This window comes from Lepisosteus oculatus, chromosome 14 (genome assembly GCF_040954835.1).
Source record: "Lepisosteus oculatus isolate fLepOcu1 chromosome 14, fLepOcu1.hap2, whole genome shotgun sequence".
Classification (NCBI taxonomy): Eukaryota; Metazoa; Chordata; class Actinopteri; order Semionotiformes; family Lepisosteidae; genus Lepisosteus; species Lepisosteus oculatus.
This window is the reverse complement of record NC_090709.1, coordinates 56,568,126-56,580,803: the sequence shown is the minus strand read 5'-3', so window position 1 is coordinate 56,580,803 and position 12,678 is coordinate 56,568,126. Positions and strand designations below refer to the sequence as shown.

The window sequence follows — 12,678 nt, the reverse complement described above, 5'->3', positions numbered from 1 at the left end:
TTAATAATGGATGACTTTGGACAAGCTGTATAGTCAAAGTATAATTTCTTTAGCACATTTGTACAAGCACTTGGAATCTGTCCAAGCCATACTTTGTCAGGAATTTTGTTTTACTTCAACGGGCATAAAAACTTCCTTGCTTTTAACAGGGCGTTTCATAATTTCTAACTACGAAAATGATTTAAAATGCGACACCTATCATGAAAAGAAAAAAATACACACCAGTATTCCATTTCTCCCTAAACATTGTAAGCTTCGAAGTCTTTAACTAACGTGATACCAGATACGTCAACAAGCATACTTTTAGAATTTGATTAAAAGGGAATATAATATGGAATCACGTATCTAAAGAATAACGGTATGATTATATCCGTGTACTGCGGCAGAACTGTGTAGGGCTGTTTCGCCTGCCTGCTTATGCGAGCTGTCTTGTAGCCTACTGGTCTAGGTGCGTGACTACCAACTGGCAGGTTGTGTGTTCGAATCCAGCTGGTGCTGTTTATTTATTTTTTAATCGCGTAACATAAACATATTACCGTATGCAAACTGTACTGTATACAGTATGTATATGTATATTTAATGTCTTAACTGTGCCCGTTTAATTGAATTAAAAAAAAATTATTTAACACGAACATTAAGCTGTTTACATCTTCCGCCTGAGAACAGTCACCCGTTGCTACCCAACGCAGAATGGTGATTGCCTGACACTATCTGACACCCCTCTGATTGGAGAAAAAAGATGTGCTGGTGTGCTATACCAGGAAGAGGATTTCTTTCTATTCAAAACGTGTATTTTAAAAGTTTAAGAAGTAAAAACCTTACAGCGTACACAGATTTCTAAACTGATCAGGATCGTTATCTTTGTCTTATGCATAATAATGTTCACCGCTCTGTCCAGCAAATTAATAATAAACTTTATTTTATATAGCGTTTTAAACGAATAAGTAATTAGATTGCTCATAAACCTAATCACTTGCTTTTTCTTTTTATTTAGGCTCAGATTTCAACTATAGATTGTATTATTAATAACCATAATAACAACCAACCAACAAAAACAACAATATAAACATAATGGTGGTGCTGGACCTTCCAGTTTTATTTATTTATTTTTTAAACGCGTAACATAAACATATTACCGTATGCAAACTGTACTGTATACAATATGTATATATATATTTAATGTCTTAACTGTGCCCGTTTAAGTATTGAATATTCAAATCTAATTTTACCACTGAAGGGAAATCTTAACATAAACATACGGTATATGGCTGGTCTCGGTACTTTAAAGAAAAAAATACACACCAGTATTCCATTTCTCCCTAAACATTGTAAGCTTCGAATGAAACCACTAAATAAAGACATAAATATAGAAATCTTAAGATTTGTTTTATTTAATGTTGGTAGCAGGATGAACTGTCAGAGTGTATATTTTGTCGCAAAGTTGCTACAAGATGTTAACAGTGAAAAAGGTATTTAGAAATGAGTTATTTCAAGATGAAAAAGAAAACATACACGAAACATGGTTTCATTACGACCAGAATCGGTCTTGAGATATTTTTAACTTGATTTACAGTATTTGAGAGGTATGTCTTAACACCGATACTACAGTGCTTAAGTACTGCTCACGTATATGTTTCTAGGTTTATATTATGCATTTCATACGGTCAAATTACTTTTTGAGCAACTAATAAGAAGCGCGAAACGGTATGTGTTTTAGTTTCGTTTTGTGCTGGGACCCGTGGATTGATTAGAGATATCAAGTACATACAAGTCATTTTTTAAATGTTGTAGTTCGTCTTGAAAAAATGTTACGAGTACATCATCTATCAACAATTACACAGGTTCTGTTTCCATATTGCGGATTTTGGTTACGTAATATTATTTTCTAGATTTCACGTTGTAAATATATGATTTGGGCAAACAGAGCCGCAAAGAAGTACATTATTGGTTGTTGTTTTTTTTTTTGCAGTTTTATCTAGAACAAGCGATGCTTAAACCTTTGTCTGATTCTTGTGAAACTATCCACACGACAGTTACAGTACCTAGGAGTTGACTTCAGTGATGTCACTGATGGGATGTTTCTAAAAATCCATCCTCTGTAAAACGTCTTCTCTAGTTGTCCTGCATATGTATTCTCTAATGAAGCTGTGTGTTCTGAGCCTGGATCTCTACATTTCTGTATGAACCAGCTTAGAGGGCTAAAGACAGCTTGTGTTTAAATTGAGTGTAATGCAATTTATGCTTCTAAAGTCATGGTCAGCATTTATTTTTGTACTGTGCTGTAAACTTGTTCTGTTAAAGTCACATTATTTTATAGCGTTTTTATAGCGTTATCAAATCCAGTGGCGCTGTGTGTTAGTTTCCTGACTCCCATGTCACATGGTCTGTGATTGAAACCTGTAAAACCGGTTTAATTCGTCACAGCCAGCACTCTTCAGGTGTGAGGGTCTTCTGCTCAGAATGAAACGCTAAAATGTTTGTGTATATTCTAATGGTAGTGGGGGCAGGGTGTGTGGGAACAGGTTTGGTTGAAATTGCATTGGAGATCTATGTTCTTCACACCTGAAACATTTTCTCTGAAAGCATTTTCTTCGCAGTTTAACCGATCTTGTTACAGCATGTTACAGTTTACTATTATTAACCATATTAATTTTAAGTGCTTAATGTAAAATCTTGTAAAAATATATTTTCATTGTTCCAATATACATTAAGTCTGACTATCATATAATAAGTTAAATACAAAACTAAAGAAAAAATAGGGTTAAATATAATTCAAAATATTTTGCTAACAATGTTAACTGTTTATGAATAATAAAATGTATTAACTAAGGAGTAGGATGGCACAGTTGTTAGTATGTTTTTTGTTTTGTTTTTTTTTCATAAATACAACAGTAGTACCTGATGTCTCAGTGGCTTTCAAAATTAAATTATGCATGCAAACCTGTGAACTAGAAAGATAACTAAGATATCCATCCATTATATTCCATAATATCCATAAAATATATCGTGCTGAAATATGTGTGACACAGTGGTGGCCTGACACGGTGAGGTGCCCTGGCAGCTGTATGATGCAGTGGTGGTCGGGTATGTAGAGGTGTTGTGCGAGGCATGCTTTTTGCACGCATGCAGTAAATCCCATGATCGCTTTTGAACTTGGACAAAGTACTTCCAAAGGAGCGCTATGCGCAAAGATTTAACAAGCTCAACCCCCGCCGACGATTTGGTGTGAAGAAGCAGAACATTCAAGTTTCACAGACAGAAGCAGCACGCCAGCACAGCCAACATTAAAACGGAGGGCACACTACGATTTGCATTGACACAAAAGTGATCTGGGCAGACGTCGTTCCCTGCATAACGCAAAAAGTGGCAAAGCGCTTTTGGGTTGAGAGGACGCAAGAAGGTTTTTGTTTTGTGCCTTGATGTCAAGCTGAGAAAGTATCTTTAAACACTTTGCTTAGTTTCTCGAGAGACTGCCAAAAAGCAGTTCCCTCCCTTTCGTCTGAAGCCAGCTGAAAGGGGGTCTCGACAGAAGCACCTGGCAGCGGTGGGATTCGAACCCACGTCCCCGAAGAGACTGGAGCCTTAACCCAGCGCCTTAGACCGCTCAGCCACGCTACCCGCTGTGTGTTGTCTCTTTGTCTCATTACTTGCCCGGAGGAAGCCGGGTGGGTTTTGCTCTTGTCGCCCGACTTAGTGGCGTTATGACCGTGGAACCGACTGCACCTGCTTTTTCTGAGATGCTTCCCCTCTCATGGCGAGATCTCGACTTCTTTAACACCTCTGGATAAAGATCTTCTGTGGAGCAGGTTTCAGACCTCTGCGTACAGCACCCTTGATGTCATTTTATTTTTACAGCAGCCGCATCCGGAAAGTTGTGTCTTTTACGTTTTATTTGAACAACAAAACTACATACAATACAAACAAGAGCACATATAACGTATCAAGAAAATCGTCAGGGGCACATGCTATAATACAATTACACTTTATGAAAAACGATTACACAAGGTAAATAAAGATAAGGTCCGCACAGCTTGTTCTTACATTTCGAAAGAGTCCGTAAATACCCCTTGACGTCTATTTTGAACTGTTCAAACGTAGGACTCTTCCCAGACCATTTCACTTTATACCACATTCCTAAACGAGGATGCTTCTCCTGTTTTAGAACTATTTTGGGCGGTATGGCTTATACAGCACACCCACAGTATTCTAATGGTGGACTGCAGATCTGTGCTATAGTTCAGTCGAATTCAAAGGATCCAGCAATCGTACTGGATTTGACTGGGATTCTGAAATGTCTCTTGCAAAAGTATTCGGGTTTGCTTGAACCTTTGATACAAAAAGTGATCTGATCTGAAACTACCCAGCTTACAATCTCTGAGGTAGTTGTCACTCAACTCGGACGTGATGTGGCACACATGTGCCGTGTGCCTTTACTTTTGTAAAAAACTGGTATCGGGAAAAGTTTCTTAATATTTCTTTTGATTAGCATGCAAGAAAATGTGATCATTACCTATGGAATTTCCCGCCAGCGTGGAGCTTGAATTCACAACCTTGAGACTCAGTGTTCAAGAGTCACAGAAGAGGTCAGCCTGGTCTTCAGTTTGCCAACGATAAGCTCCGGCAGTGCTCCTCTGTAAAGCAGATTGTTCGGATCGGTTATGTGGGACGGCACTTCGATACTAAGATCGTTTGCAGCACACGCATGGTTTCCCCCTTCACGCAAAAAACATTGACGAAGGAAGCTCTATTGTCTTGGGCTGCTGACTCCCGGATTTAAAGCGCTCTGGGTGCCAGCTTAGTCTCTAACAAGCACACTATAAAGACAGGAATTACACTTTGCGCACGTCACGCATGGAATGGCGAGGCTACTTGATCCAATATTATCTAGTCTCACCTCATATGGTGCCGATTCCTGGTTTTCATTTAAGAAAGAGCACTGCAAACACCGTAAACAGTGCAAAACGTGTGATGAAAGAAGTCTTTTCCCCCCTTTGTCTAAAGCAGAACACAGCGGAGTCATGCCGAGGGTTGTGAGATCAAGATTTCAGTGGAGCACTGTCGTCTACGTCTTTAGCTACATGAGTTGGACATCCTCTTGTACACGGAAAGCAGATTGAGATCCTCTGACATGAAAAGTGCCAGATAAAAGCCATTTCTCATCCTTTCTCTTAGTGGTGGAGCTATCGCATGTAAATGAGGAAACTTGCAAGGCGAGCAGGCTCGGTGCACACCGAATGCAGATGTCTCAGAGCAGTTGAGACGTGTCCATGTGGCTGTCAAAGGACAGCACTTTGCCGGCGCCGTGGCTTAGTTGGCTAAAGCGCCTGTCTAGTAAACAGGAGATCCTGGGTCCGATTCCCAGCGGTGCCTTTCTTCCTGTCTTACTGTACAGAATTTATCCTTACGGGCAAATCCCATGCCTTTTAATTCAGGTGAATGCAAGTGTTCGTTTCCTTTCTGGAACAACTTGTTTTGAAAGAAATCTATACAGCTTGAGAAAGATGAAACACAAATCTTGCTTATCAGTGAAGAAGAGGTGCTCCCAGCAGGCCAGCTAATACCAGCAAGTTTTTTTTCACCCTGACCCAGAGAATGGAGAAAAGCGAGGCGCCTGTGGCTCTGCAGTGTAATCAGTTCGGGAGTTCGGCGGTTAGCTGAAAGAGTGGTAAATGGAGCTCGCCCCAGCCCGTCCTTATTCTTTTAAAGAGGATAAAAAATTAACTTCGCCGCCACTACTACCAGCTTTAAAAGACTGCCATGGGCACGGAAAAAAACACACCACAGATGACTTTTCTGGAACCGAAGCAGAGATTCCTTTACGAACCAACTGATAAAGCTCAGCCAGTGAATACTGTTAACAGAATGTGAAAGCACGATCAACTTTGTAACTGCAACCACAGGAAAAGCAGCAAGAAGCAGGCTCCATTCCCCATTTAAATCTGTCGTGCGAGGCATGCTTTTTGGCACGCATGAAGTAAATCCCACGATCGCTTTTGAACTTGGACAAAGTACTTCCAAAGGAGCGCTATGCACAAAGATTTAACAAGCTCAACCCCCGCCGATGATTTGGTGTGAAGAAGCAGAACATTCAAGTTTCACAGACAGAAGCAGCACGCCAGCACAGCCAACATTAAAACGGAGGGCACGCTACGATTTGCATTGACACAAAAGTGATCTGGGCAGACGTCGTTCCCTGCATAACGCAAAAAGTGGCAAAGCGCTTTTGGGTTGAGAAGACGCAAGAAGGTTTTTGTTTTGTGCCTTGATGGCAAGCTGAGAAAGTATCTTTAAACACTTTGCTTAGTTTCTCGAGAGACTGCCAAAAAGCAGTTCCCTCCCTTTTGTCTGAAGCCAGCTGAAAGGGGGTCTCAACAGAAGCACCTGGCAGCGGTGGGATTCAAACCCACGCCCCCGAAGAGACTGGAGCCTTAATCCAGCGCCTTAGACCGCTCGGCCACGCTACCCACTGGGTGATGTCTCTTTGTCTCATTACTTGCCCGGAGGAAGCCGGGTGGGTTTTGCTCTTGTCGCCCGACTTAGTGGCGTTATGACCGTGGAACCGACTGCACCTGCTTTTTCTGAGATGCTTCCCCTCTCATGGCGAGATCTCGACTTCTTTAACACCTCTGGATAAAGATCTTCTGTGGAGCAGGTTTCAGACCTCTGCGTACAGCACCCTTGCTGTCATTTTATTTTTACAGCAGCCGCATCCGGAAAGTTGTGTCTTTTACGTTTTATTTGAACAACAAAACTACATACAATACAAACAAGAGCACATATAACGTATCAAGAAAATCGTCAGGGGCACATGCTATAATACAATTACACTTTATGAAAAACGATTACACAAGGTAAATAAAGATAAGGTCCGCACAGCTTGTTCTTACATTTCGAAAGAGTCCGTAAATACCCCTTGACGTCTATTTTGAACTGTTCAAACGTAGGACTCTTCCCAGACCATTTCACTTTATACCACATTCCTAAACGAGGATGCTTCTCCTGTTTTAGAACTATTTTGGGTGGTATGGCTTATACAGCACACCCACAGTATTCTAATGGTGGACTGCAGATCTGTGCTATAGTTCAGTTGAATTCAAAGGATCCAGCAATCGTACTGGATTTAACTGGGATTCTGAAATGTCTCTTGCAAAAGTATTCGGGTTTGCTTGAACCTTTGATACAAAAAGTGATCTGATCTGAAACTACCCAGCTTACAATCTCTGAGGTAGTTGTCACTCAACTCGGACGTGATGTGGCACACATGTGCCGTGTGCCTTTACTTTTGTAAAAAACTGGTATCGGGAAAAGTTTCTTAATATTTCTTTTGATTAGCATGCAAGAAAATGTGATCATTACCTATGGAATTTCCCGCCAGCGTGGAGCTTGAATTCACAACCTTGAGACTCAGTGTTCAAGAGTCACAGAAGAGGTCAGCCTGGTCTTCAGTTTGCCAACGATAAGCTCCGGCAGTGCTCCTCTGTAAAGCAGATTGTTCGGATCGGTTATGTGGGACGGCACTTCGATACTAAGATCGTTTGCATCACACGCATGGTTTCCCCCTTCACGCAAAAAACATAGACGAAGGAAGCTCTATTGTCTTGGGCTGCTGACTCCCGGATTTAAAGCGCTCTAGGTGCCAGCTAAGTCTCTAACAAGCACACTATAAAGACAGGAATTACACTTTGCGCACGTCACGCATGGAATGGCGAGGCTACTTGATCCAATATTATCTAGTCTCACCTCATATGGTGCCGATTCCTGGTTTTCATTTAAGAAAGAGCACTGCAAACACCGTAAACAGTGCAAAACGTGTGATGAAAGAAGTCTTTTCCCCCCTTTGTCTAAAGCAGAACACAGTGGAGTCATGCCGAGGGTTGTGAGATCAAAATTTCAGTGGAGCACTGTCATCTACGTCTTTAGCTACATGAGTTGGACATCCTCTTGTACACGGAAAGCAGATTGAGATCCTCTGACATGAAAAGTGCCAGATAAAAGCCATTTCTCATCCTTTCTCTTAGTGGTGGAGCTATCGCATGTAAATGAGGAAACTTGCAAGGCGAGCAGGCTCGGTGCACACCGAATGCAGATGTCTCAGAGCAGTTGAGACGTGTCCATGTGGCTGTCAAAGGACAGCACTTTGCCGGCGCCGTGGCTTAGTTGGCTAAAGCGCCTGTCTAGTAAACAGGAGATCCTGGGTCCGATTCCCAGCGGTGCCTTTCTTCCTGTCTTACTGTACAGAATTTATCCTTACGGGCAAATCCCATGCCTTTTAATTCAGGTGAATGCAAGTGTTCGTTTCCTTTCTGGAACAACTTGTTTTGAAAGAAATCTCTACAGCTTGAGAAAGATGAAACACAAATCTTGCTTATCAGTGAAGAAGAGGTGCTCCCAGCAGGCCAGCTAATACCAGCAAGTTTTTTTTCACCCTGACCCAGAGAATGGAGAAAAGCGAGGCGCCTGTGGCTCTGCAGTGTAATCAGTTCGGGAGTTCGGCGGTTAGCTGAAAGAGTGGTAAATGGAGCTCGCCCCAGCCCGTCCTTATTCTTTTAAAGAGGATAAAAAATTAACTTCGCCGCCACTACTACCAGCTTTAAAAGACTGCCATGGGCACGGAAAAAAACACACCACAGATGACTTTTCTGGAACCGAAGCAGAGATTCCTTTACGAACCAACTGATAAAGCTCAGCCAGTGAATACTGTTAACAGAATGTGAAAGCACGATCAACTTTGTAACTGCAACCACAGGAAAAACAGCAAGAAGCAGGCTCCATTCCCCATTTAAATCTGTCGTGCGAGGCATGCTTTTTGGCACGCATGAAGTAAATCCCACGATCGCTTTTGAACTTGGACAAAGTACTTCCAAAGGAGCGCTATGCGCAAAGATTTAACAAGCTCAACCCCCGCCGATGATTTGGTGTGAAGAAGCAGAACATTCAAGTTTCACAGACAGAAGCAGCACGCCAGCACAGCCAACATTAAAACGGAGGGCACACTACGATTTGCATTGACACAAAAGTGATCTGGGCAGACGTCGTTCCCTGCATAACGCAAAAAGTGGCAAAGCGCTTTTGGGTTGAGAGGACGCAAGAAGGTTTTTGTTTTGTGCCTTGATGTCAAGCTGAGAAAGTATCTTTAAACACTTTGCTTAGTTTCTCGAGAGACTGCCAAAAAGCAGTTCCCTCCCTTTCGTCTGAAGCCAGCTGAAAGGGGGTCTCGACAGAAGCACCTGGCAGCAGTGGGATTCGAACCCACGCCCCCGAAGAGACAGGAGCCTTAATCCAGCGCCTTAGACCGCTCGGCCACGCTACCCGCTGTGTGTTGTCTCTTTGTCTCATTACTTGCCCGGAGGAAGCCGGGTGGGTTTTGCTCTTGTCGCCCGACTTAGTGGCGTTATGACCGTGGAACCGACTGCACCTGCTTTTTCTGAGATGCTTCCTCTCTCATGGCGAGATCTCGACTTCTTTAACACCTCTGGATAAAGATCTTCTGTGGAGCAGGTTTCAGACCTCTGCGTACAGCACCCTTGATGTCATTTTATTTTTACAGCAGCCGCATCCGGAAAGTTGTGTCTTTTACGTTTTATTTGAACAACAAAACTACATACAATACAAACAAGAGCACATATAACGTATCAAGAAAATCGTCAGGGGCACATGCTATAATACAATTACACTTTATGAAAAACGATTACACAAGGTAAATAAAGATAAGGTCCGCACAGCTTGTTCTTACATTTCGAAAGAGTCCGTAAATACCCCTTGACGTCTATTTTGAACTGTTCAAACGTAGGACTCTTCCCAGACCATTTCACTTTATACCACATTCCTAAACGAGGATGCTTCTCCTGTTTTAGAACTATTTTGGGTGGTATGGCTTATACAGCACACCCACAGTATTCTAATGGTGGACTGCAGATCTGTGCTATAGTTCAGTCGAATTCAAAGGATCCAGCAATCGTACTGGATTTGACTGGGATTCTGAAATGTCTCTTGCAAAAGTATTCGGGTTTGCTTGAACCTTTGATACAAAAAGTGATCTGATCTGAAACTACCCAGCTTACAATCTCTGAGGTAGTTGTCACTCAACTCGGACGTGATGTGGCACACATGTGCCGTGTGCCTTTACTTTTGTAAAAAACTGGTATCGGGAAAAGTTTCTTAATATTTCTTTTGATTAGCATGCAAGAAAATGTGATCATTACCTATGGAATTTCCCGCCAGCGTGGAGCTTGAATTCACAACCTTGAGACTCAGTGTTCAAGAGTCACAGAAGAGGTCAGCCTGGTCTTCAGTTTGCCAACGATAGGCTCCGGCAGTGCTCCTCTGTAAAGCAGATTGTTCGGATCGGTTATGTGGGACGGCACTTCGATACTAAGATCGTTTGCATCACACGCATGGTTTCCCCCTTCACGCAAAAAACATAGACGAAGGAAGCTCTATTGTCTTGGGCTGCTGACTCCCGGATTTAAAGCGCTCTAGGTGCCAGCTAAGTCTCTAACAAGCACACTATAAAGACAGGAATTACACTTTGCGCACGTCACGCATGGAATGGCGAGGCTACTTGATCCAATATTATCTAGTCTCACCTCATATGGTGCCGATTCCTGGTTTTCATTTAAGAAAGAGCACTGCAAACACCGTAAACAGTGCAAAACGTGTGATGAAAGAAGTCTTTTCCCCCCTTTGTCTAAAGCAGAACACAGCGGAGTCATGCCGAGGGTTGTGAGATCAAGATTTCAGTGGAGCACTGTCGTCTACGTCTTTAGCTACATGAGTTGGACATCCTCTTGTACACGGAAAGCAGATTGAGATCCTCTGACATGAAAAGTGCCAGATAAAAGCCATTTCTCATCCTTTCTCTTAGTGGTGGAGCTATCGCATGTAAATGAGGAAACTTGCAAGGCGAGCAGGCTCGGTGCACACCGAATGCAGATGTCTCAGAGCAGTTGAGACGTGTCCAAGTGGCTGTCAAAGGACAGCACTTTGCCGGCGCCGTGGCTTAGTTGGCTAAAGCGCCTGTCTAGTAAACAGGAGATCCTGGGTCCGATTCCCAGCGGTGCCTTTCTTCCTGTCTTACTGTACAGAATTTATCCTTACGGGCAAATCCCATGCCTTTTAATTCAGGTGAATGCAAGTGTTCGTTTCCTTTCTGGAACAACTTGTTTTGAAAGAAATCTCTACAGCTTGAGAAAGATGAAACACAAATCTTGCTTATCAGTGAAGAAGAGGTGCTCCCAGCAGGCCAGCTAATACCAGCAAGTTTTTTTTCACCCTGACCCAGAGAATGGAGAAAAGCGAGGCGCCTGTGGCTCTGCAGTGTAATCAGTTCGGGAGTTCGGCGGTTAGCTGAAAGAGTGGTAAATGGAGCTCGCCCCAGCCCGTCCTTATTCTTTTAAAGAGGATAAAAAATTAACTTCGCCGCCACTACTACCAGCTTTAAAAGACTGCCATGGGCACGGAAAAAAACACACCACAGATGACTTTTCTGGAACCGAAGCAGAGATTCCTTTACGAACCAACTGATAAAGCTCAGCCAGTGAATACTGTTAACAGAATGTGAAAGCACGATCAACTTTGTAACTGCAACCACAGGAAAAACAGCAAGAAGCAGGCTCCATTCCCCATTTAAATCTGTCGTGCGAGGCATGCTTTTTGGCACGCATGAAGTAAATCCCACGATCGCTTTTGAACTTGGACAAAGTACTTCCAAAGGAGCGCTATGCGCAAAGATTTAACAAGCTCAACCCCCGCCGATGATTTGGTGTGAAGAAGCAGAACATTCAAGTTTCACAGACAGAAGCAGCACGCCAGCACAGCCAACATTAAAACGGAGGGCACACTACGATTTGCATTGACACAAAAGTGATCTGGGCAGACGTCGTTCCCTGCATAACGCAAAAAGTGGCAAAGCGCTTTTGGGTTGAGAGGACGCAAGAAGGTTTTTGTTTTGTGCCTTGATGTCAAGCTGAGAAAGTATCTTTAAACACTTTGCTTAGTTTCTCGAGAGACTGCCAAAAAGCAGTTCCCTCCCTTTCGTCTGAAGCCAGCTGAAAGGGGGTCTCGACAGAAGCACCTGGCAGCAGTGGGATTCGAACCCACACACCCGAAGAGACAGGAGCCTTAATCCAGCGCCTTAGACCGCTCGGCCACGCTACCCGCTATGTGTTGTCTCTTTGTCTCATTACTTGCCCGGAGGAAGCCGGGTGGGTTTTGCTCTTGTCGCCCGACTTAGTGGCGTTATGACCGTGGAACCGACTGCACCTGCTTTTTCTGAGATGCTTCCCCTCTCATGGCGAGATCTCGACTTCTTTAACACCTCTGGATAAAGATCTTCTGTGGAGCAGGTTTCAGACCTCTGCGTACAGCACCCTTGATGTCATTTTATTTTTACAGCAGCCGCATCCGGAAAGTTGTGTCTTTTACGTTTTATTTGAACAACAAAACTACATACAATACAAACAAGAGCACATATAACGTATCAAGAAAATCGTCAGGGGCACATGCTATAATACAATTACACTTTATGAAAAACGATTACACAAGGTAAATAAAGATAAGGTCCGCACAGCTTGTTCTTACATTTCGAAAGAGTCCGTAAATACCCCTTGACGTCTATATTGAACTGTTCAAACGTAGGACTCTTCCCAGACCATTTCACTTTATACCACATTCCTAAAC

General features: G+C 42.9%; 7 non-coding genes across 7 annotated transcripts; 3 read left to right on the top strand and 4 right to left on the bottom strand.

Annotated features, from left to right (window-relative positions):
- Positions 1-3,536: 3,536 nt before the first annotated feature.
- trnal-aag (transfer RNA leucine (anticodon AAG)) lies at positions 3,537-3,618 on the bottom strand. The gene has a single exon. It is a non-coding gene; the product is annotated as a tRNA-Leu (tRNA).
- Positions 3,619-5,296: 1,678 nt separating this feature from the next.
- trnat-agu (transfer RNA threonine (anticodon AGU)) lies at positions 5,297-5,370 on the top strand. The gene has a single exon. It is a non-coding gene; the product is annotated as a tRNA-Thr (tRNA).
- A 1,012-nt stretch (positions 5,371-6,382) lies between these two features.
- On the bottom strand, positions 6,383-6,464 carry trnal-aag (transfer RNA leucine (anticodon AAG)). Its single transcript has one exon. It is a non-coding gene; the product is annotated as a tRNA-Leu (tRNA).
- A 1,678-nt stretch (positions 6,465-8,142) lies between these two features.
- On the top strand, positions 8,143-8,216 carry trnat-agu (transfer RNA threonine (anticodon AGU)). The gene has a single exon. It is a non-coding gene; the product is annotated as a tRNA-Thr (tRNA).
- Positions 8,217-9,228: 1,012 nt separating this feature from the next.
- Positions 9,229-9,310, bottom strand: trnal-aag (transfer RNA leucine (anticodon AAG)). Its single transcript has one exon. It is a non-coding gene; the product is annotated as a tRNA-Leu (tRNA).
- Positions 9,311-10,988: 1,678 nt separating this feature from the next.
- trnat-agu (transfer RNA threonine (anticodon AGU)) lies at positions 10,989-11,062 on the top strand. The gene has a single exon. It is a non-coding gene; the product is annotated as a tRNA-Thr (tRNA).
- Positions 11,063-12,074: 1,012 nt separating this feature from the next.
- Positions 12,075-12,156, bottom strand: trnal-aag (transfer RNA leucine (anticodon AAG)). The gene has a single exon. It is a non-coding gene; the product is annotated as a tRNA-Leu (tRNA).
- Positions 12,157-12,678: the final 522 nt, after the last annotated feature.